Source organism: Mandrillus leucophaeus, unplaced genomic scaffold (assembly GCF_000951045.1).
Source record: "Mandrillus leucophaeus isolate KB7577 unplaced genomic scaffold, Mleu.le_1.0 Scaffold39, whole genome shotgun sequence".
In the NCBI taxonomy this organism is placed as follows: domain Eukaryota; kingdom Metazoa; phylum Chordata; class Mammalia; order Primates; family Cercopithecidae; genus Mandrillus; species Mandrillus leucophaeus.
Window position 1 is genome coordinate 6,434,252 of NW_012104142.1, and position 21,796 is coordinate 6,456,047.

General features: G+C 39.4%; 1 protein-coding gene across 4 annotated transcripts in view; it reads left to right on the plus strand.

Moving 5' to 3' along the window:
- Positions 1-21,796, plus strand: part of ADK (adenosine kinase) — a 636,511-nt gene that overhangs the window by 598,835 nt on the left and 15,880 nt on the right. The gene's annotated exons all lie outside the window — the stretch shown is intronic.

A 21,796-nucleotide genomic window follows, 5' to 3' on the forward strand; every position in this document is an offset into this window, starting at 1 on the left:
TTTTTTGTATTTTTAGTAGAGACGGGGTTTCACCGTGTTAGCCAGGATGGTCTCCATCTCCTGACCTCGTGATCCACCCGTCTCGGCCTCCCAAAGTGCTGGGATTACAGGCTTGAGCCACCGCGCCCGGCCGATTTATTCATTTAATAACTTTTAATTTCTTCTTTTAAGTAATTCACTTATGAAGTTCTTTCTATATACTTCTATCATTGTCAGTATTATAGAGGGGTTTTACCACAGGAAAAATTGTGTTTGGAAAAGATAATTTGCTACTGTGCTATACCCTAGTCATTTTCACAAGATTAATTGTATCTGTCAGAAAATTGCATAAACAAGCTGCATCAAGTACAGTATATAGTATATTCATAGCCCTTCAGGCTTAAATGTTAACACATTTTTGTTCTTTAAAACAAGTTGTGATGAATATTAAACAGTATGCTAATAACTAAGGATGATGTCTTTGGATGATATCCTTTGGTTAAAACATCTATTTCAAACACAATAGTGGTTGTTTGTTATACTAGGAAGGGTTCAATTTTTGCCTATTTTAGGCTCTATAAGAACTGGCAAATTTTATATGAACTAATGATTTTGGTAATGAATACTCAAAAATAAAATCAAGACAATAGAAGATTTTTGGCTCAGTGACTTAGATTGATCTAAAATCTGATTCAAAAATTCTTTTGATAAGTCTAAATTCCTTCTAGTTAAGTGTAGTTAATTAGGCTAGTTTATAGTCTCTAGAAAGCTTTAGCTTCCTCAAAGATACCCCAAAGGGGTCTTTCCCAGTCAGACCAGGTTAATTTAAAAAAAAAAAAAAAGCAAGCAAGTGGAGCTGATCATTGTCCCTTTTTCTCTGGAGGATAATTTGAATCATGGGAAACTTATTTAAGTTTGTGTGATGGTTTTAACTTAATATTTTATTTTAATGGTCTTTCACCAACATAAATTTTTATTTTTCTTTCTCTAAAACTATTCATGCCCAGTTTTTTGTTTGTTTTTGATACGGAGTCTCACTCTGTCTCCCAGGCTGGTGTGCAATCTCAGCTCACTGCAACCTCTGCCTCCCGGTTCAAATGATTCTCCTGCCTCAGCCTCCTGAGCAGCTGGGACCACAGGCGCACGCCACCACACCTGGCTAATTTTTGTACTTTTAGTGGAGATGGGGTTTTGCCATGTTGGGCAGGCTGGTCATGCCCAGTCTTAAATGAACTATTAACCATTAGGATGCCCCATGCCCTGTATTCTTTGGAAAGAGGCTGTACCACAGACAACATTCTACTTCACTGTTATGATTGTGTTTTTTATTTTCTTGCTCGGAAAGTCTTCATTATTGGTAATATTAGAGTACTTAGCAGCCAATTTTCCTATTTTTTACTCTTTAGAGCTATAGATGTATGTAGGCTAAAAATATTTTATTCTGAATTTAGCCATATTCTGTAATACATTAAGAAAATCCTAGTGATTTCTTGGTTAGAAATTGGTCAAACCAGGAATCTTAGTCTAGAAACTTTTAAACTTATACACTGTATGTACATTACTTAAGTACTTTAAAATCTTTAAAACATGAAGTCTTGTATTTCTTTGACATTCAGTAGGACACATAATGAGGCCATCATAGATTTGATGGTGACCTAAATAGCCACTACCTCTGGCCTTGAGTTACTAGGCGTCCTAGCCCTACAACAGCAGATTCTGTTACAGTCACCTATCTGTAATGCTACCGATACTAGGTGAGAATATATAGACTTTTTGGAGGAGGGAGAGGCCATTCTTAGGATACTCAGGTAGGAACAGCTAGCTACCATTTGTATTGTCGTTAGAGTGATAAATTACTTCATCAAAGCAATTGGGATTTTTTGTTAGAGGATTTTTCAGCCTCTTTTTATCCTACTTCATTATATTTATTGTTGGGGTATAGTTAGGTACGTAAAACAGAAAAAGAGTATAGAACAGGGATCCACAATCTTTTTTTTTTTTTTTTTTGTAAAAGGCCAAATGGTGACTATTTTAGGCTTTGCAAGTCATATACAGGCTGTATTGCATATCTTTGTTTGCTTGCTTGTGTTTTGCTTTGTTTTTTGTTTTTTGTTTTTTTTTAATAGCACTTTTAATATGTAAAAACCTTTCCTAGCTCTCTAGCTGTACAAAAACATGCCATAGGCCAGTGTTGGCCTACAGACTATAGTTTGCCAAACCCTTTTTTACTCATGGGCAGCTTCCTCACTTTATTCATTTCTAGCATTTCAAAGCTCCAGACACTAGATTTCACTACACATTGTTGGAATCAGAATAGAGAAAGTGGAAGGCAGGTAGAAACTAGGCAGGACTTTACTGGTAATACAATTAGATAGCCAATTTTCTCACTTTGAACCTACTCAGTTCCCAGGGTAATCAGATCCCAAAACACTGGGTCATGCAATTAGATGAAAATCCTAATGTCAGTTTATTAATGGAATACTTATGCCATCTTTAGCACATTCTGTCAAATGTGAGTCAAGCTACAAAGTAACAGCAATAGATAACCTTTATACAGTACCTACTAACCAACCAATATCTTAAATACTTTATATATATTAACTAATTTAGTGTTCATAAAAGCTTCTTGGAGTAGATTATTTTTACCCCTATTTTACTGATGAAAAAAAACAGAGACAAAGAAAGGTGAGATAATGTGCCCATAGTCTCATGGCTAGAGAGTAGCAGAGCCAGGATTCAAACCCAGAAAGTCTGTCTCCAAAGTCAGGGCTTTTACTGACCACACTAATACTGCTTCTCTAAACATTTATGTAAATCTCACCATTATAACTGAGAATCGCAGACCAGCCTTCCTGACAAAAGCTGGTTTTGCCAGAGAATCTTCCTGTTATCTGAGTAGATGACTTCACTTATTAAAGAGGATCTTTTGTAATCTGACAGGGTTCTGAGGACTCTAAGGTAAGATTGTTGAGGAAAAGAAAGAAAAACTGAAAGGGAAGAGAATCCAAGAACTGTAGTCCCTGGTGAGTTTGAACCAAGAGCTTGTTGCTAAGCTGTAGCATCGATTGCGCTACAGAGATACAGAAAGCCAGATGATAAACTTGCTTGGTTAGCATGGACTCCAAATAAGAGAGTTATATGAATCAGCTGTTTAATAGTGAAGCAAGATATTTCCCTAAGCCCTTCTCAGGCAGTAACTGCGGTGTGTGGGCACTGGAACTAGCTGGCCACTTTGATGCCAACAGGAGGGAACTTCACTCACTCACTGCTCCACCCCTCACAGGAGGGGGAGCACAGGTGAGCAGGTGCAGGAGCTGGGCCAAGCACTTCTGGGCACTGGTAAGAGCGAACGCCATACCAGCCCAGTGGCAGCGTCTAAGGGAAGGTGCCCTTGACCTCTGGTTCCCCAGAGGAAGCGCTACAGTGCCCTTTTAGCTTTGCTGTCCGTAGACAGCTTAAGCGTTAACAGCTCAGTGGAGTGACCCTCCTTTGTCACCAGTGTGACAGCCCTTTGCACCCACAAAGGGCTGAGTTCTTGGCACCTGAGTTCTTGTCTGGCATCCAGGATAAATGGGGTCACACAAACGAATTGGAGATGGTAAATGCAGGGGATTTTATTGCCGACGAAAGTGGCTCTCAGCAGGAAGGGGAGCTGAAAGGGGGATGGATTAGGAAGATAATCCCCTGGAGTCCGGTCGTCCCCAGCCAGACTCCTCTCCAAAGCTATGCCATCAAGCTGTCCCTCTGAAGTCAAGCCGCTTCTCTCCAGTGTCCAATCGTGGTCTCCAACATCTAGCTGCTTCTCCTCTTCTCCTTTCTCTGTCGGCTGAGCCTGGGTTTTTTATGGGCACAAGATTGTGGGTGGGGTGGCCGTGGGTAGTTTTGGAAAAGGCAACATTTGAGCAGGAAAACAAGGATGTAAGTTCTCACTTTGGGCCGTGGTATTAGGCTTTTTGGCTTTAGGGTGGGGCCCTCACCAGAGACCCACCCTCTTCTGCCCAGAATTTGCCTGCCTCCTGTCCCTATCAATAGCACCCATCTAACAACCTGATGCATCCATCTTACAACAGAAATGGTCTTGTTAGTTGGAAATACTAAAAGATCCATTGGTTAAAACCCCCTGCTCCCTTTTCACACCAGCAAGAGCCTTTCTACTGGGATTAGAAACAACAGCTGTTGGCTCCACACAGTGACTCACACCTGAAATCCTAGCACTTTGAGAGGCCAAGGCAGGCAGGTCACTTGAGGCCAGGAATTTGAGGCCAGCCTGGCCAACATGGCGAAACTCTGTCTCTACTGAAAATACAAAAAATTAGCCAGGCAAGGTAACATGCACTTGTAGTCCCAGCTACTCGGGAGGCTGAGGCCCTGCCCATATGGAAAAATTAACAAAATAGATCAAAGACTTAAATGTAAGTATTAAATCAGCCAGGTGTGGTGGCTCATGCCCGTAATCCCAGCACTTTGGGAGGCCAAAGCAGGTGGATCACTTGAGGCCAGAAGTTTGAGACCAGCCTGGCCAACATGGCGAAACCCCATCTCTACTAAAAATAGAAAAATTAGCCAGGCTTGGCGTTGCATGCCTGAAGTCCTAGCAACTTGGGTGGCTGAGGCAGGAGAATCACTTGAACCCAGGAGGCAGAGGTTGCAGTGAGCCAAGATCTTACTACTGCACTCCAGTCTGGGTGACAGAGTGAGACCTTGTCTCAAAAAAATTAATTAATTAATTAATTAAATAATAGGCGCTGACTACTTCCACCTTGGAAATGAATCTCAGGCAGTGGCAACTTTTACATTTACTATGTAGTTTATTTTTCTTTGCTTCGTTGCCCAATTAACATATCTTCTTTCTGATTGACACATTCTATCTTTGGATGGTTAATATATTCATCCTGTAACTTTCAAGTTTTGCTGGCCTAAGAGTATTTCTGTCTTTTGTGACTTTGCATATCTATATTTTAGTCCACTTTGTGGTAATTTAACTCTCTGAAGGACAATAATTTTCTTTGCATAAATTTCAGATTTTGGATAAAGTATCACTCCAGCTACCATGTGCTAATTATCTATATCAGTAGCAGAGTGCCATGTGTTCCTTTAGCCAGCTAAAAAGATATATGACTACATCATGGATTTTCATGTATAATTTAAAAATGAGTAACCCAAATGTACATAAATTAAATTAAATTAAATTCATAGTTCCATCTCACGAGTTTAGTGACAGTAACAAATCCCTCCAGCCTCTACAAGCATCACTCCTTGTTCTGTTTGGAGGTCTTAAGCGCTTTGTGATATTTGCTCTTTATTTGTCACCGGCCAGCCCTGATAGAACTAATCTTTTCACATTCTCCCTCAAAAGCCCAAGTACTAGGATTGTACTCTTGGAAATGGAGACAATTCTATAATCTCTAAGGATGATTTCCTAATTTCCTAGGTCAGGAGAAAATTTCTTCCTGTTGTCCTGCTGTGCTTTGTCACAGCAGGTCTGCCTTTTCATTTGGAACCCTCTTTGTCACTGCCATAGTAACAAATGGAAACATTGAGAACATTTTGTGACAGGCACTGTCATTGTTCCCAGTGAAATCTCTTCCCCTGTGTCTTCCCGGTAAATGAAACTGAGAAGAAAAATCATAACAAATAACATGAAAAAGGACCTAATCAATATGTTCCCACTGGGCTGTCAATACCAGCCTGTGTTAATCTAATATGATTTAGTCATATGTTTTATGGCAGCTGTAGGAATATGGACAGGACCTACAAATCATCTTTAGACTGAAAGTGAGTACACCTTTGACAGATGATGTGTAGACACATACAACTCTCAGATAAAAGACTAGACTTCACCCAAGAACCAACATTCTTAGAATTTAAAAAAAAAAAAACCTTCATTAAATATGGTTAAGAGCCACATATAGATTAGAGAACTTTATTTTGTTGGGTTTTTTGTTTTGTTTTTGTTTTTGTTTTGAGATGGAGTCTTGCTCTGCCACCCAGACTGGAGTGCAGTGACACAATCTTGACTCACTGCAACCTCTGCCTCCCAGGTTCAAGCAATTCTCCTACCTCATCCTCCCAAATAACTAGAATTACAGGCATCTGCCACCACACTTGGCTAATTTTTGTATGTTTAGTAAAGATGGAGTTTTGCCATGTTAACCAGGCTGGTCTTGAACTCCTGACCTAAGGTGATCCACCTGTCTCAGCCTCCCAAAGTCCTGGGATTTACAGGCATGAGCCACTGCACCTAGCCAGAATATTTTATTTGGAATGATAATAAAGTAATTGTGCTGCCTCATAATACATTTTTTGGAGGGGGAGATGGGGTCTCACTCTGTCACCTAGGCTGAAGTGCAATAGCACAATCATAGCTCACTGCAGCCTCAAACTCCTGGGCTCAAGCCATCCTCCCACCTCAGTCTCCCGAGTAGCTGGGACTACAGGGTTTTTTTTTAATTTTTCGTAGAGACAGAGTCTCACTCTGTTACCTAGTCTGGTTGAACTCTTGGCCTCAAGCAGTCCTCCTGCCTAGGACTCCCAAAGTGCTGGATTACATTTCATTAAAATGACAGTTCATTTGGGATTACAGACATGAGCCACCACCCCCAGCCAGAATACTCTTTATTTTAAAAATCCTCACAACACCTTCAGCAGGGAAAATGTATTACCCTTAAAAATATTACCTATAATATGCAAATGACTCTGAAAACCACTTAGCAATCACAATGCAAATAATTCTCCTGTTTCCCATCTAATAAAAAGGAACACTAATTATATTCTCTAGGCTGGGAGCAGTGGCTCACACCTGTAATTCCAGCACTTTGGGAGGCCAAGGCAGGTGAATAGCTTGAGCTCAGCAGTTCAAGACGAGCCTGGACAACGTGGCAAGACCCCATTTCTACCAAAAATAAAAAAATTAGCTGGGCATGGTGGCATGAGCCTGTGGTTCCAGCTACTCAGGAGGCTGAGGTGGGAGGATTGCTGGAGCCTGGGAAGTCGAGGCTGCAGTGCACTGTGATTGCACCCCTGCACTCCAGACTGGGTGACAGAGTGAGACCTTGTCTCAAAAACAAACAAAAAACAATTTCATTCTCTAATTCATGTTTAGAAAAGAACATTGGTTTAAAAAAATTTTTAAAGAGTTGTTTTCAGAACAAGGATGCCACTTCCTCTTCATGTGGCACCTATCTATACTTCTGAGGACCATAAAGACTCCCTAATTATCTTCATATTTTCTATCCTCACCTTGTTTTTTGGTCCCAAACATTTATAGCTTCCTCCCCCATTCTTCTTAATTGCTGCTTCATTGTGTTATGCATAGAAGTGGTGCAGAATTCTTGGGATTTTTTTTTTTTTTTTTTTCACTACACGCTTCCTTTGCTCTCCATCTCAGCAAGACTAGAAGACAACTTGGTAACTGTTGAATATATCGTTTCTCACACTTCTTCACTCAAAAACCAAAACCTTCATATGACCCACGTCTGCTGAGGATTTACTTGATGGTGACCAAGATGACAGCTCCCCACTGCTAAACAACCCGATGTTAACAACTCTTTTTCTTGTCTTTCTGCTCTAATGGGACATCTTCTCTGTTTTATTTCTTGAGCAGAAATTTTTCTTAAAACCATCAAATGAACTGTGGAATTGGCTTGGTCATTAGGAATATGAAACAGGCCAGGCGTGGTGGCTCACACCTGTAATCCCAACACTTTGGGAGACAAAAGCAAGAGGATCACATGAGGCTAGGATTTCAAGACCAGCCTGGACAGTACAGTGAGATCCCAGTCTCTACAAAAATAAATAAATAAATAAATAAATAAATAAATAAATAAATAAATAGCCAAGCAGGGTGGCATGTGCCTGTAGTCCCAACTACTCAAGAGGCTGAGGTGAGAGGATCACTTGAGCCCAGAAAGTTGAGGCTACAGTGAGCTGAGGTCACGCCACTGCACTACAGTCTGGGCAACAGGGGGAGACCCTGTCTCTACAAAAAAAAGAAAAAGAAAAAAGATATGAAACATTCACCACAGATAGTAGTTCAAGTTCATGCAAGAGAAAGGAAGAGAGAGCTATGCCCTTGCACAGTGATAGGATGCTTTATTACATGCTACACTAGTGTTATACCTCCAGAGTCTTAGTCAAGCTGAAGCTAGACCAGCACCAAATTTCATAAACACTGTCTATGATTATTTGAGCCTTCGTTAGTTAAAAAATGTAAAGATTATCCTCTCCAGCCCTGATTTTAAAAAAGAGAGAGAGAAATCACTTTAGTTCATGTGAAATACAGGATGATTTTAGAGTGAAGCCTGTAATTTCTCATCAACACAAATGTTCCCTCAAAGACCTAATATCCTGAATGACTTCCATCTAGAAGCAATTGTAAATAGATAATGGAATTGAAAGGACTTTATCTTCTGGGAATGTGGATAAGACACAAACAGTCTGAACCATGTAGGCTGTCACACTCTAAAGCTCAGATGTGAACCTTAGGTTTCTTATATTTGATGATTTTTGAGAAATATGTATTCTAAGAAAATGATGTTGATATGGAAATTTTTATTTAGTTGCAGAGGTCCACAGGAAATGTCATAAGTAAAATTTCTGAAATTCATTTTCTTAAACAGAATTGTGACATAACAAAATATATGTGTGTTAGTTCCCTGACCTAGAATATTGGTGAGCCAATTAGAAGTAATTTGAATCATATAATTCTCTCAGCTGCTATTACATGAATCTGGTCAGTTTTACCTCTCATATCTGTCTGACACATCCAACATGTATCAGTTAGCTTTTACTGCATAACTAACAACTTTCAAAACCTAGTTACCTATAATAACAACTCATTTATTTAGCTCCACAAATCTGTGGGTTGACAGCTGGGCCTGTGCTTACCTGGACAGTTCCTCTGGCCTTAGAGTGTTGAGAGATTAAGTAATTTGCCCAAGGTCATATTGAAAGTTAAGATTCAAACTCAAAATTTGGCCTCAAAGTTCTTAGCCCTAGCCATTTTGCTATACTCCCTTTTATTACTACATCATCTTACCTTCCTCTCTAAAGGAGGAGAAATAGCCAAAGTGGGTTTATAAACACTGGTCTGTAGACTGGTACCAGCCTATGACATAAGAGTTTTCATCAGTCAATATCAAAATGTAAAAAGGCAGGGGCAAGAAAGTAAACTTCTGTAAAGCTAAATATATTCAGTTTTAAATCTTGCCCTTCCTACTTTGAGGGAGTTATATTTTCTTTTTTTATGAATAATGTTGGTAATAGTGGATTTTTTTTTTTTTTTTTTTTTTTTTTTTTTTTTTTTTTTTTTGAGACTGAGTCTCCGCTCTGTCACTCAGGCTGGAGTGCAGTGGTGCAATCTCAGCTCACTGCAACCTCCACCTCCCGGGTTCAAGCAATTCTCCTGCCTCAGCCTCCCAAGTAGCTGGGATTATAGGCGCCTGCCATCACGCCCGGCTTATTTTTTTAGTAGAGACAGGGTTTCACCATGTGGGCCAGGCTGGTCTTGGACTCCTGACCTCGTGATCCACCCACCTTGGCCTCCCAAAGTGCTGAGATTACAGGCATGAGCCACTGTGTCCGGCCTGGATTTTTAAAAAATGTTCTTATCTAGCAGAATTAAAGTCTGCCAGCTCTGTGTTTATCCCTAAAATCTTTTGGACAAGTTTCAATGTTCTGTGAAATCCCAAAGTCTGGGATTCACTGATCAACCATATTTTTTCATAAATTCTACAAAATTATTTGGCCAGTTTTTTTTCTTTATGCCACTAAAAGATTAGTGATGACTTGAATGCTGTTCATGTTGGGTTCTTCTAATATCTGGCCCATTTCTTCATATAAAGAAGACGAGTGTAGGCCAGACACAGTGGCTCATGCCTGTAATCCCAGCTCTTTGGGAGGCTAAGGCAGGTGGATCACTTGAGGTCAGGAGTTCGAGACCAGCCTGACCAACATGGTGAAATCCCATCTCTACTAAAATACAAAAATTACCAAGGTGTGGTGATGGGTGCCTATAATCCCAGCTACTCGGGAGGCTGAGGCTAGAGAATCGCTTGAACCCGGGAGGTGGAAGTTGCAGTGAGCTGGGATGGTGCCACTACACTTTAGCCTGGGCGACAGAGCAAGACTCCATCCCAAAAAACAAAATAAAATAAAAAGTAAAGAATACAAGTATAGAACTGTAAGTTCTATACTTGCTGTTGACAGATGAGTACAGAGCAATAAGTATAATATGATGTGACTTGTATTTTGTTAAAAATGGTCTTACGTGTGTATGTTGAATGTATACTTATAAAAGCATATAAAAGTTCCAAGAAGAAACACTCCAAACAGCTAACAGTGGATCTACTTGGAGGTGGATGAATGAAATAATCACTTTCCACTCTATGTCTGAATTTTTTTTTACAATGTGCCCTTATTGGCTTTGTAATTAATGTAATCTTTAAATAAATAAAATCATGTGTGTAGCACTGATGCAGAGCCTAGCCAGCCTTAGTACCTAGCAGAAATCTTCACTGTGGTAAAGAAGTCATCAGACACAGCATTTCAAACTATATGATAATTTATATGAAACGTAACCTCTGATGTTTTAAGGCTACTTATCAGCAGAGGTCTGAATAAAACAAAATTAGCAGCATGATTGTCAAATTAACAGCTACTCTCTCTTCAGATATGTAAGTTCTGAAACCAGGGGTATAAACACAGTCTTTTAATTTATTTTTCATTTAAATTATCCAATTAACATTGACATTTTATAGAGTTTAGATTTATTTCTCACCCACAAAGTAAATGGCAAATTAAAAACTGATTTCTGTCATCAAATGCTCTTAAAATTTTAGAACCATCCTGCTATGATAAATTTTTAGTTGATCAAATGCAGATTTTTGAATTGAGTTAAATAATAACAAAATTAAATAACAAAGTTATCTTGCTTATGAATTAGGGCATAAGCACAGCTTCACATAAACAATGTTACCATCATCTTATCCCAGCAGCTATTACTTTGCCCCAATGAATCTTTTGTTCTTAACTATATTGTTTAGAGTGTTCGCGCTGAAAGGAAAATTTTTAAAAATCATATTTTCTGGTTTTCAAACAATTTCCAGTAGTGAAACTCTTTTCAAATGAAGTCTTACCTGAATCAGAATGAAATGAACCCACAAAAAATAAAAATTAAAAAGTTTTTAAGAAAGAATGAAATGAGATTAAACAAACTCCCATTTGTCCCTATCCACATTTTATTTGGTGACTCATGATGTCAGGTAGGAAAACCATGATCTATTCAAAAGCCCCCATTTGATGAATGAAGCAAGTAAGGCCCAAAGAAAGGTAAAAAATGAGTTGTCCAAGGGAGTTAATTGCAAATACGAGACTAGAAGCCAGATTACTGAATTTATGACACAGCAGTTACTTATGTTCATAATCCAAATGAAAGTTGTCAGTTAAAGCTGAGCGTGGTGGCTCATGCCTATAATCCCAGCACTTTAAGAGGCCGAGGTGGGCAAATCACTTGAGGTCAGGAGTTCGAGACCAGCCCGGCCAACACAACATGATGAAACCCCACCTCTACTAAAAATACAAAAAAATTAGCCGAGCGTGATGGTAGACACCTGTAATCCCAGCTACTCGAGAGGCTGAGACGGGAGAATTGCTTGAACCTGGGAGGCAGAGGTTGCAGTGACCCAGGATCGTGCCGCTGCACTCCAGCCTGGGCAACAGAGTGAGACTCCCATCTCAAAAAAAAAAAGTTTTCAGTTAAGCCGTCTGTTATTTAGTCCTCTTGGAAATACATAGGTCAAGAGTCAATATCCCAAATGCATAGAAGGAGGGGTTTTTTGTTTTGTTTTCTTTTTTTGTCTTGATGTTTGACTTTAAACAGAAGTATATGCTAAACTTTTATTTTGGGAACCACGTCAAAAGATCACACATTAGCTTTAAAATCAAATTCTGACTCAGTGTTGTACATCTATGTTCCATGAAGAAGAATGACTTTTAAAGCAGTGTTTTGAAAGGGATTGGGGTGAAAGGGCATCTTACCTATATGAGTACAAAATACCTCTTAGCAGTACTCTTCAAGAGCTTTCTTCCAAAATTAAGGTCATTTTTTAATTGAAGGACTTTTGGTTTTGTTTTTAATTCAAATACAGTGTCCCATACCATGTTAACAGAACTCAGTAAGTTTCCATTTTTAGCCACTACAAAGAAGGAGTAAGAAGTTATTCTCATAGCTGTAGCTATAGGACAATAAAGTTATTCTTTCTTATAGCTACTGTACTGACCACTTGCCTGTATATTACACATTGCTTTTCAGTTGCTCACTTTATGTGGGAGGGTGTGTTGTGCTGAACTATCTGAAAGGAAACTTTGCTCTAAATTGACTTCCTGTACGTGTCAACAATTAACACCATCTGACACCACTTAAGCTTTGGTTTTCTTTTTTTTTTTTTTGAGACGGAGTCTTGCTGTGTCGCCCAGGATGGAGTGTAGTGGTGTAATCTCAGCTCACTGCAACCTCTGCCTCCCAGGTTCGAGCGATTCTCCAGCCTCAGCCTCCCGAGTAGCTGGGACTACAGGTGTGCACCACCATACCTGGCCAATTTTTGTATTTTTAGTAGAGACAGGGTTTTGTCATATTGGCCAGAATGGTCTCGAACTCCTGACCTCAGATGATCCACCTGCCTTGGCCTCCCAAAGTGCTGAGATTACAGGCATGAGCCACTGCGCCCAGCCTGGTTTTCATTATGCAAATATCTGCTAGGTCAGACCTTACCCTGGCAGGCACAGTAGCTTTTTCAGTTATTTCAAAATTTAATGTTTATTATTTTCCCTGAAAAATCAGTTTTCTAAAATTTGGGTCACAAGTTGTTGTTTGAGTTCAGGACTAATTGGTAGTCAATATGAAGTCAAAACAAAATTTTACTAACTAGACTATGTAGAAAATACAAAAAGTTTACATCTGAGCACTTTTCAGCAAGGGGAAACCATTACTTTGTCACATCTGGATATTTTAAGCTAGCCAAATTGAAGTGGGAATTTCCTGCCAGATGTAAGTTCTTTGAGCAACCTGTGAACATCTAAGTAAGTGAAGGGTTATGAGTCCTTGTTTGGTAGAGCTATACCCACTCTGAAGGCTTGCTCCTAACAGGCAGCAGACATTTTATATGTACTACCACCAGTCAGGAGGTTGTGCAACCTATTTGAAGTCAATACGATGTGCTCTTGTTCAATGTAAAAACATTGAAGGCCTCATTTTGAATGTACAACATCAGTCTTACAGATATTATATCCAGGGTGAACATTGCATTGAAATGTCCTCCCAAATGTAGATGACAAAAATTTTGTTTCATTAATAGAAGGTAAGACTGAACCACCACAGGTATTCCAGATAACTTGGATAGGGTCGTTTTGTAAAGTCAGTGTAGACCAAAATATGTCTCTAAATATGAGGGAAATAAAGAATCTGAAATGACATGAAAAAGACCAAGTATTTCTATCAACCTGCTGTTCTAGATGCACATGGGAATTAGGAAGTGAAAATTTCGTTCAGAAGAGCTGTGCACAAAAAGTGGAAATGCATTATTCAATTGAAACAAGTAACATTTTTAAGGGGGATAAAAGACTTTCTACATGATCTCACTGGTTTTGTCGTCCTCTGTAAGGGAAAATATTGACATTTACCAGACTGTTTGCTCCAGCTTTCTGATCTCCTGCAGTTTATTTTTATAACAACCTTATCGATGAGCCTCTTACCCAGCTCTCTAGATTTAACTGAATTGAGTCGATTTGTTACCACAGCTTCAAGTAGCTGTTACAGAACAAGCAAGACATCCTAATAAAGCTGTAAACGTGTTTACTCAAACAGAGTATTGATTTTACTTGGAGAGTGAGAAGCCAGTTCTTAGCACAGTGTCAGGGTGGATGAATTTCACTGCAGTTTTTCATTGTCATCTGTCATGGTTGTGAAACACTAAGTAAAGCCATCAGAGGATAATTAGAAGTACCAGAAATTTAGCCCCTAAAATCAGTTAACCACTTGGGAGTTTTGTAGCTTAATTAGCTTTTATTAAAACTTTCCCTAGTATTAATAGCCAAGCACTTTTAATGGTATTTCCAGGTAGATCAAGATATCAAGGTTGTGACTTGTTAAATATATGAATTTAATGGCTAAGGGTTTTTCAGACTTTTTCTCACTCTGATAATTAGGCTACCACTAGAACACAATTAGAACCAAAACCAATGTAAAGATACAGTGATATATACTTATACTAGCAGAATAAATGCATGATGTTTTTTTCTAAAAAATCAAAAGAAGTAGTAAGGCAATTATAAAATAATTTAAGCCAGGCGCAGTGGTTCATACCTGTAAGCTCAGCACTTTGGGAGGCCAAGGCGGGAAGATCACGTGAGCCTAAGAGTTCAAAATGAGTCTGGGCAACATAGTGAAACCCCGTCTCTACTAAAAATACAAAAAACTAGCTGGGCGAGGTGGCGGGTGCCTGTAGTCCCAGGTACTCGGGAGGCTGAGGCAGGAGAATGGCGTGAACCCAGGAGGCGGAGCTTGCAGTGAGCTGAGATCCGGCCACTGCACTCCAGCCTGGGCAAGAGAGCCAGACTCCGCCTCAAAAAAAAAAAAAAAATTAAAAAATTAGCCGGGCATGGTTGTGCACACCTGTAGTTCCAGCTACTCAGGAGGCCAAAGTGGGAGGATCGCTTGAGCTCAGGAGGTCAAGGCTGCAGTGAGCCGTGATCACACCACTGCACTCCAGTCTGAGTGACAAAACGAAGCCCCATTTCAAAAAATAAAAATAAAACATGTCTTTGTAGAAAAATCAAGTTTGCATCTTTATTACACTTAAATGTTTTTGTAACACAACGTGATCTAAACACATAAAACTGTCAATGCCACCCTTATTTCTAAATACCTTGATTAAAGCAGATTCTAAAGTATTCTAGCTTGCTTTAAGTTAGTCATTGTCTTAGCAATAAAAGTCGATGCACATTGTGCAAAAGGCAAACATCAGAGTAAGGAGTTGCTTACCTTCTGTAGGAACTGCATTAGCTACTGAGCTTCATGAAAAGCATTCATATGAACACTACCTGACCTCTGCAAATGTCTAGAAAAACAAATCACAATTGAAAAAAATCTCCCACCTAGAATAATGAACAGAAAACTGGAAATTTATTAAAAATAAGTTTGACCTTCTCTCATGATGCTACAGTCAAACAAAAATGAAAAATAAGTTTGACCATCATATTTGAAGTACATCTTCCCATATCTGTAATAATTCATTTAGTGCTTTATGGTAAACTTTTTATGTCTTCTTGCACTACTGCCTCGGCCTGTCTAAATGACTAATAAAAATTATGATATCTCTGGAATAACCAGTTCTAAAGCCTAAGGGTAACAGACTCTGTCTGAAAGAACAGCAAAAGATGTTGGGTTTTCTTTGTCTTTGAAATGCTATGTCACATGTTTATCTGTGCATGTAGTTCTAAGCCAAATTCTACCCTGAATTGAATCTTTAAGCCACAAAGTAGCAGGTTGTAAAACATTGTTCCATAAGAGGGCACCTCTAGAACTTGCTCTTCTAATTTTTCAAAAGGTAGAAGAAATTGACTTTTCACAGTTGTATTTAGATCATTCTTCCATATTAAGGTATTCAAAAATAGAAAACATAAAGAATATGGATTTATGATTATATCATTTTTATGTGCATCTCAAAATGCCCATAGTACAGTAATTTATTTTATTCTGCAATTTTCTTGAGAATGACAGCATGTGAGACAGCTTGTTGGATGGGGAGGGACAGGATATAGTAGGGCAGCCATATTTGAACTTCAAGGCACTGTTTCCTCTGATTCCTTCAGTCAAAAGGAGCATAAACCCGTTTCACCTAGTTCAGGTTAAAGAATTTTTTTTTTGTAAGGAAGATATTATAACATAGTGGTTAAGACATTGGATCAAAAGATGTGGTTTTAAGTCTGGTACCACCATTAACTAGTTGTGGGACTGGTGTGGTTTGAATGTGTCCCCTATAAAATTCTAGCATTGTCAATGTAATAGCATTAAGAGGTGGGGACTTTAAGAGGTGATTAGGCCATGATGGCTCCTCTCTCATTAATGGGATTAAGGCCCTTATAAAAGAGGCTTCGTGCAGCATTTGGCTAGCTTGCTCTTCCACTCTGGTTTACCCTTCCACCCTCACAAGTTACCAAATGCCAACAGCTTGATCTTGAATTTCAAAGCTGCCATAATTGTGAGACAATAAATTTCTGCTCTTTATATATTACCCAGTCTCAAGTATTCTGTTATAGCAGCACAGACTATGAGAGAGACTATGGACAAGTTACTTCTCTTTTTTGTTTGTTTGTTGATTTTTTTTGTTTTTGGGGGGTTTTTTTAGATGGACTCTTGCTCTCTCACCAGGCTGGAGTGCAGTGGCACGATCTTGGCTCACTGCAACCTCCACCTCCTGGGTTCAAGCGATTCCCCTGCCTCAGCCTCCCAAGTAGCTGGTGACTACAGGCATGGGACACCACACCCAACTAATTTTTTGTATTTTAGTAGAGACAGGGTTTTGCCACGTTGGCCAGGATGGTCTCTATATCCTGACCTCATGATCCTCCCGCCTCATCCTCCCAAAGTGCTGGGATTACAAGCGTCAGCCACCCCGCCCGGTCGTTACTTAGTATCTCTAAGCCTCAGTTTCCTCATTTATAAAAATGAAGATAATGAGTACCTATCTCATTTGGGTTATTATGAAAGTTAAATGAAGTAATATATATAAAGCACAACACCTGATACATAATAAGGATTCATTAAGTGTTACGTATTATAAGAGGGGTCTCAAAGAAGTCTGAAGCAAGAGCCAGAATGACAAGTTTTCACTGAGAGTATAGCCAGATGGTGATTGTAGGTTCAAGTCAGTTCTAGAGACCTCAGCAGCGGATACTGGATCTTCACTCCAGTGCTTCACTAATTAATGCTACTGAGCTGCATTACGTATCTGCATCTTCCTGTCTCACAGTCAGCTTCCCAGCCTTTGTTTTCCATTCTGGCTCCTAAAAGAGAACATGGGGTTATTAACTCAATTCACTTTTTATACAATGTCATAAGTAGGACACTAGGAGAACCATAAGTTGTTTGCCCTTGAACGAGATGCCTACGCTTTGGTCCATTTAATAGTAAGGGTTGAATTTATGTGCACAAAACATTCCACAGTGCTGGAAGTGATTTTCTTAAAAGGGTAATACGTGGATGGGCTCTGTAAACATTGTGCTAGCATGCCTTGTCTACTACCTTCTTCCCATATTTATAGTTCTGAAAATGTTCCCTACAACGTGATCCATCTATCATACAATACACGGAACATCAAACAGCTTGTATCTCAAGCTAGAAACCTAGACGTCCTTCCTGAGTCCTTCCATTCCCTTTCTCCAAACCATCAGTGAGTTCTTTTGATTCCATTTTAAGGATGTATCTCAAATTTGTCCACTTGTATTTCTTTGTCATGACTTTAGCTTAGGCCTGTTTTCCACTTACTGTAGTAGTTTCCTAACTGATGTCTGTGCCTTCACTCTTTCTGGAACTTCATTCCATTTTCTATACAGCAGCCAAAATAATCACTTTAGGAAGAAGTTGAATTATTTCACTCCCCTGCTTACAACCTTGCTGTTGCTTCTCACTACACTTAGCCTAAAAATCCAAGCTCCTATGGTGATGTAAAAGAATCTATACGATCTGCTATGCTTGTATCTTTATTTCATTCCATTTTCACCTTTGCCTGCATGCTGTAGCTATACTGTCAGTCTTCTTTCAGGCCTTAGACACTTTGTACAGTGGAGTTTACTTTGCCTAGAATGTTCCTCCCCTACTCGTTAAAAGTCAACTCTTCTCTAATCATCCTATCTAAAATGGGTCCCTTGACTATTATTCTCTCCTGTTACCCAGTTCTTTTTCATAGTAGCACTTAACACTCTGGAATTGTCTTATTTATTTGTTTACTTGTTTTTGTTTATCTCCCCCATTACAATGTATGTTTCAGGAGAACAGGAACTTTATGTGTCTTATTCACCAGCATATCCCCAGGACCCAGCACAGTGCCTGGCATAGAGCACTTAGTAAATATTAGTTAAATAAATGAATATATCAATCACATGTACAGCTGCAAACCGATTTGCCCCTACCATCAAGCAAAGACCATTTAGTCAATATTTCTAGGAATTTGGTTATTGAGTTATATTATAAGAAGGGGTTAGAATGAGTCAGGAAATAAAGTAGGCCATACTTGAGGATCAGGTCAACTTGGTTTAAGAGTAACCCATGCTAGGCCAGGTGCAGTGGCTTACGCCTATAATCCCAGCACTTTGGGAGGCTGAGGTGAGACAATAACTTGAGCCCAGGAGTTCAAGACCAACCAGAGCAATATAGTGAGACCCCTATCTCTATCAAAAATTAAAAATTAGCCAGACTGGTGGCAAACATCCATAGTCCCAGTTACTCAGGATGGTGAGATGGGAGGATCTGCTGATCCCAGGAGGTCAAGGCAACAATGAGCCACAATCGTGCCACTGCATTCCAGCCTGGGTGTGTACGTGACTAATCCAGAAACAGAGAGACTGATCAGACTACATTTAGTGTCACTTAAAATAAAGCATGCTATGGAGAGAATACATGTGTTAGGAAAGAAGGTGGTATTTAATAACAATTGTACTAAGTAGTTATAGTACAGATATGAAAAATTTATTCTCAGGATCATAATCCTGAACAACGGTTCCTGCTGTAATAGGCAATAACATACAGGTCAGAGGCTCCAGTCAAGATTTCATAAGATATATAAAAGTTATCTAGCAGATCTCCAAGTTGATGGCTGACATCACTCTCAAGTCCCCTAATACACACATCACACTCTCAAACTTACGGATTTGGTTCACCAAAATGTCCAGTAGGAAGGATTTAATTCAGCAGATAATAGAACCTTGCCCTGTCCTACCTAGGATCTTTGCTGCCATTCCCTCATTTATAGGTGTGAGTGGGATAAAAGTAGCTCCTCCACAACGGAGGCAGTGAAAATCTCTAGTGAAGGCACTGAGCCTGGGACATAACCTATGTTTCATTTTCCACAGCTTGTTTACCTCAAGCCACACAATCGTTCTCAGCTGTTTAACTTTTGTCAACACCCACATCAAATCAACAAACTTGCTTATTTTTCTTCTTCCCTTACTATCTATCACCCAGAATAGTGGTTCTCAAACTTGAGTGTGCATCAGAATCATCTGGAACACTTGTTAAAAGATCTATTGCTGGACCCTCTCCCAGGGTTTCTGATTTAGTAGGTCCGTGATGGGACTTAAGTGATACTGAAGCAGCTGGTTCGGGGAACACACTTTGAGAACCATTTCTGGAAAGAATTTTGCAGTAGATTCCCATTTGATCTCTCTGCAAGCAGTCTCTTTCCTAGTAAGTTCATATTCCACACTTTTACCAGGGTTAGCTGCCCAAAAGCAATGTAATATGCCTCCCCTGTATCAGAGTTTTGTTGGCTCTCTATTTATTATAGTATAAAATCCAAATCAGGCTGGGTGTGGTGGCTCACACCTGTAATCCCAGCACTTTGGGAAGCTGAGATGGGTGGATCGCTTGACCTCAGGAGTTTGTGACCAGCCTGGGCAACATGGGAAAACCCCATCTCTACCAAGAATACAAAAAATTAGCCAGGCATGGTGGCACACACCTGTGGTCCGAGCTACTCAGGAGGCTGAGGTGGGAGGATTGCTTGAGCCTGGAAGGCAGAGGTTGCAGTGAGCTGAGATCACGCCACTATTCTCCAACCTGGGTGATAGAATGAGACCCCGTCTCAAAAAAAGTCCGTATCACATCATACAAGATCCTTGACAATATGTCCCCATTTTGTCTTTCCTGGTGTGTCCCCAACTCAGCTGACCTTTGACTATATTGCAAGATAAACTTTGTCCTGTCAACAGCACGGCTTTTTTTTTCTGCTTATAATGTCTATCTCTGCAAAATGTTATTCCTTCAACACCCAGTTCATGTCACCTTCTCCAAGATGCGTTTGTAAATGTCCCCAAATTGAGCTGTTATGTTATTTTTAAAGTGCATATGTGGCTTTCTCTCCTAAAGCTATAAAACCCTCAAGGACAAACACTGTGTTTTATCCATCTTTGACTCCTCTGGTGCACCCAAAGCCCAGTACCTAGACATTCAATAGCTGTTGGTTGATGGAATGAATCCAGGTACTTCTGATAGATTCCAGGTTTTTACTTTCTTTTGTTTCTTATAATAAAAACGTAGTATCGAAGCAGTCATGGCATGAGTCTAGTAAATTGAGGATTCAAATTAGTCAAAGTTATAATTTGTATCTTATTTCCTTTCCTAAATCAGCTAGAGATAATGAAAATAAAACCTTTAAAAAGAATGTAGCACCTTTAAGTTGACTGCCTCGTATATAATGTGGCAGCATATATCTGGTAATCACTGGTATAGGAAGTAAGTTGAACAGGCCGGTTTAAGACAGCATATAAATCATCACTAAAGGACAGATAGCTAAGAAAGATGGAAAATAAACAAAGAATTGAAAAACCAGATTGACCCAGAAATGACTAAGAACAAAGTTTGTGCAGGGAGAATTGAGTTTAGTACTGTTAGTTGCTCTAAAATATATCAGGTTTGCTTTAATTACACGGTAATGCTTCTAAAAACAAAGGTAATTACATGATAACTTATGTTACTACTCCCATATTATCTCTTAATAACTGTGTAATTAGCTTGTCACTACTATACAGTGTGAAGTTTGATATTACTCATGGATAAAGAACATTGGTAATTTAAGTGAATGAGCGAGGGTGGGATGAGGGATAGAGGCAGCAGGGAAATCATAGGATTATTACAATCAGGAATGCAAATGGTTAATTAGATCATTGCACCCAGTCCTTAGGGATCTGAGCCAAAGCCATGGAGAATACCAAACAAGTCTGAGGTGAATTCTCCATGGCTTGTCACAGTGCCTTCTGAAGACCATAAACACACAACAAAGTGAGTAAGTTGATAAAGCACTGGAATAGATCAATGAGTTTGGGATATAATGCATGTAATTTTAAACAGTTCCTTTTATTTGGGGAGGTTTTTCTTTCAAGTAAATATTAAGAAATTTTTAATTGAAAAATATCTCACTCATCTTATTTTCCAACATCCTGAGGTTATCTGTGCAACCTATGGTGCAACCTATGTGGCGAGGATGTGTAGCACCGGGAACTCTCATTCATTGCTGGTTTAAAAAAAAAAAAAAAAAAAAAGCAAAATGGTAAACAACCACTTTGGAAGACAATTTGGCAATCTCTTACAAAACTAAACATACTCTTACCATATGATCTAGGAATCAGCTCCTTGGTTGCCCAAATGATTTAAAAACTTATGTCTTCACAAAAACCTGCACGCATGTGTTGATAGCAGTTTTATTCATAATTGACAAAACTTGGAAGCAGCTAGATATCTTTCACTAGGTGAATGAATAAACATTATCCATACAATAAAATATGATTCAGCCAACAAAAAGTAATGAGCTATTAGCTGGGCATGGTGGCTCACACCTGTAATCACCAGCACTTTAGGCAGCCAAGTCAGGCAGATCACTTGAGGCCAGGAGTTCAAGACCATCCTGGCCAACATGGTGAAACCCTGTCTCTACTAAAAGTACAAAAATTAGCTGGGCGTGGTGGCAGGCGCCTATAGTCCCAGCTACTCAGGAGGCTGAGGCAGGAGAATTGCTTGAACCCAGGAGGCGGAGGTTGCAGTGAGCTG